This window comes from Enoplosus armatus, chromosome 5, assembly GCF_043641665.1.
Source record: "Enoplosus armatus isolate fEnoArm2 chromosome 5, fEnoArm2.hap1, whole genome shotgun sequence".
NCBI lineage: Eukaryota > Metazoa > Chordata > Actinopteri > Centrarchiformes > Enoplosidae > Enoplosus > Enoplosus armatus.
The window spans coordinates 25,396,724-25,400,607 of NC_092184.1; the positions used below are offsets into that span (position 1 = coordinate 25,396,724).

The following is a 3,884-nucleotide window of genomic DNA, read 5'->3' on the forward strand; positions in this document are numbered from 1 at the left end:
TTCAGTAATCCAACCATGCCCAGCTCCTTGTTGATGCTCTGAAACTCAACCTTGGAAACAGAAGGGAGCCGGACAGGAAGCTGAAGGAGGAAGTTTAAGATTTTACAGCTTGTTTTTTAAAATCACATTGAAGAGAGTTTTATTGTCATTTTCTCACATCCTTCTTTCTTCACGAAGCCGTGTCCCAGGCAGAGGCCTCAGGGTCAGAGGTCAGGCTCAATCCTACAACCAGCTATATATCCTGTTACAGACACTAAACACATGCCCACACAGCCACTGCTGAAATCACTCTGGATGAGAGCTTCGGCTGAAATGTAAATCTATGTTTGTTTGCCTCCTCTCTCATTTCCCTCTCCAGCAGAACCGTTCAGTCCTGAACAGAAAAGAAAAAAACAGATGAGGCAGCAATTTCAGATGGAAATTACAGTGAGGGGAGATTTATGCTCACCTCTCACACCCACACTGCCGCACACCCACCTGTGCTGTTGTTATGTTTACTCAGTGTGTTTATATGTAATTTAAAGCCATGTTACCTCCTGCTGCTCATAAGATCCCAGCGAATGTGAAATCCCACCAATCTGATGGCTGGGAGACTGAAAGAAAGAGTGAGATAAATGGTGGTGTTTATTGATCCTTGAAGGAAAACAGGAGCATTATAGCAAGAAGTAGAAAAAAGGTAATAACACCAAAGGCTTATTAAAGATAAAAACAAAGTCACAATGCCAACACAGAGCTCAGACTGAGTAAAAAAGGAGACCTTCCCGTGATTTTAAATTGTTATATTGACAGATTTACAGGTTGTCAGCTGTTTGCAGTCGGCACTCAGTGAATAGGCTGTGTTTGTATTGACTGCAACAACTGCTGTAAAAGCCCCAACCATCAAGCCTTTTAATCTCTATCAATACTACAGAGGCGGTAAGACCGACATCCTCCATCTGTCCTGCACTCGCAACTAGAAATGTGTTTACATTCATTTGTAGGTACAGAACCGTGAGCTCTTTGGATTTAAAGTTTAACAGTGACTACGAGGTTAAAGCGCTGACTTTCAACCTTAATTAAAGGGCGTTCACGTCCACATTGGACGAACAGCGTGGAATGTGGCCCTTTGTATACATATTCTCTGAGTTTAACATCTCCAAGACCAAGGAGCTGTATTGTGAAGAGCGGGTAATGATCAGTACGCTACGAGCTGCATTGGCCAATCAAATACGTATCAAATTACTTCGTTTCTGCTGTTTGCCCCACAATCGTCATGGTGAACGATAAAATAATTGTGACTGAGCTTTACAGACTGCTGCACAGTGTTTGGGTGTCTGATAAACCTCCACCAACGCAGCCCCTTAAGATAACATCAGTTGATGGCCCCTCAATCCCACTGGACCTGAGAGGGCCGGTTGTGGAGCAGGTGGATTTACTCATTGTATACATTCTGTCCATCTCTCATACCTATCTGCCACTGACCTCTCCTCTCATTGCATTCCTCACCTGTTCTGTAGCTGCCCTCGGTGTCCCCCCACCCACTTCGTTCCCTCATCATTCACACAGGCCCTGTTCATACCTGGTATTAACATCCGTACCAGGAGTGAATGGAGGAGGAGGTTCAATAAAGCTTGATTTAAAGAGGCTGATGTCGAGACATGATCATTTATGGACACACTGTGATCAACAGAGTGGAAAGCATCACTAATATACTGTATCTCATTGTTATGAAAGATAGATGAGTGTGTGTGCAGGGCTAGTGGCGCAATGGATAACGCGTCTGACTACGGATCAGAAGATTCTAGGTTCGACTCCTGGCTAGCTCGACGCGTCCTTTGGTTTAATTTCCCCCCAGGGATCAATAAAGTATATCTGGTTCTGATGGCTGTGTAATGTCACAACAGGACGGGCATCACTGTCTTCTGTGCAGACTTCTTCATATATCGTGCCAAACACTGCCCCCGACCCCAGTGCCCATCCCTGGTGGGCCCAGCTTATTGGGACCTAAAATGTTCTGTCTTTCTCTGGACCCACTTGCTGGATGTGTTTATATTTTGACAGCTTTTGATTTTTGATACGATGACGATGAGGAGATATGGATGTATGATTTGTTTGCTTATTTTAAAAGATTGGAAGGTTGTTTTATTGATCCTGCTGTGAAATAATCAATGCAGCAACAACAGTGAAGGAAAAATAAGAATAAATAAAATATAAGCACATATCCAGAGCACATGTCCTGAAATAAACAGTAACAATTCATAAGAAAGAAAGCACAAATCAAATATTGCATGTAATATTATGAAAGCAAATATTGTACATGTAGAAAGATTGTTGGAGAGTTACATAACAGACAGTAATATTCATGTGTGATCAAATTATTATTTGGACTAATATTTTATGGATTGGGATGTTAAACTCAGAGCTGTAGAATATTTCACAGTTTATATTCCCCAATTTCACGTCAGTTGCTCCAGCATGGAGAAACTTCATCAACACACACACACATTTATTGACGATGAAGCACACAGAAGCTCACACAAACGCACAAATTGAGAAATCACTAATTCACTGGTTTGAGTAGCACACGGACTCACACACACACACACACACACACGCACGATCATTCAGTGAACACAGAGGTCTTGTGCTGTTGTTTCTGTGAACGTCTTGTTTTACAAGCTGCCAGGTCAAAGTGTAACAAGCTGAACCACAGAAACTCTCTGGAGAAGCACATTGTTTGTGAAGTTTTAGAAACTGAGCATCTCGCATCACACTGGAGCCACGCGTACGCAGTTTGTTCTTTGTGTGGCTCTCACTCGTGTTAATACTGCGTTCTCCTGTTCATCACTCTGAAATGTGGCGGGAAAATGTGTCTTTTAATTGACGGGGCTGATGTGCATCTGTGCTGTCACATGTGATAACCGCGTCAATGCTGTAGAATTATTAATGGGCCCTTTAAGCTACTCCCCAATACTGTGTGTGTGTGTGTGTGGTGGTGGGGGGGGGGGCAGGTGTCAGCTCTTGTTGATGTGGACACTCCTCATCATTTCCTCTTGGGAGTCTGAGCGAGCGGTAATTTTCCCTTCTAACCCACTCTCTCGCTCTCCCTTTCTCTGCCAGTCATTTACTATGTCTCTCGCTCTCTGTTGTTGCTTCGCTTGTCAGTCTCTCTCTCTCTCTCTCTCTCTCTCTCTCTCCTATTAAATATTTTTGTCGCTCATCCTTTCACTCTCATCAGTGACTGTCTGACTTTCGCCTCCGGTCTCTCTGCAGTCAATCTGTCTTTATTTTCGCTCTCTGTCTTCGTTCTGATTGACTCTTATCAAGACCTATTAGGGTGCTTCAGGCAGCGCGCACACACACTCATACACGCACACAGCCAATCACAGAGCACCTAGGGGGGGCTGTGACTCAGAGTCACTCAGTATACGGGAGTAAATCAACAGCAATTTACTGCTGATGTGTTTGCGCCTTTGTGCACGATGTGCATTTGTGTGTGTTGGCGGGGGGGGGGGTTATTTCTGATATGGTGACTTGCAGTGTGTTGGCAGGAGAAGTGAAGTTGGATTTAGCCCAGAACGTGTTTCCTTGTGGCAAAGTCGAGTGCTGATGAGCCGTTCAAAGGACATTTCTGTCAAAGTGTCTCACCTACAGTCAACGGCGGTCATATAACATTAGCAACGTGCTAGCAACACGCTAGAAACCCCAAAATAACTGTGTCATGTTTTCATTAAGTGTGTTTGAGCCAAAACTACAATTACAGGAAACAAAGAGAGCAAAGACACAATCTTCATCAGAGAAAGTGTGATAGTAAACTGGTAAAAGAATTCATGAAAGTGGTTTTTAAGAGAGAATTACATAGACGCCATGTCAGAGAGGAGTAATATTGTAAAGAATGTTTCGTG

General features: G+C 43.5%; 1 non-coding gene across 1 annotated transcript; it reads left to right on the plus strand.

Annotated features, from left to right (window-relative positions):
- The first annotated feature begins 1,732 nt into the window (after positions 1-1,732).
- Positions 1,733-1,805, plus strand: trnar-acg (transfer RNA arginine (anticodon ACG)). Its single transcript has one exon. It is a non-coding gene; the product is annotated as a tRNA-Arg (tRNA).
- Positions 1,806-3,884: the final 2,079 nt, after the last annotated feature.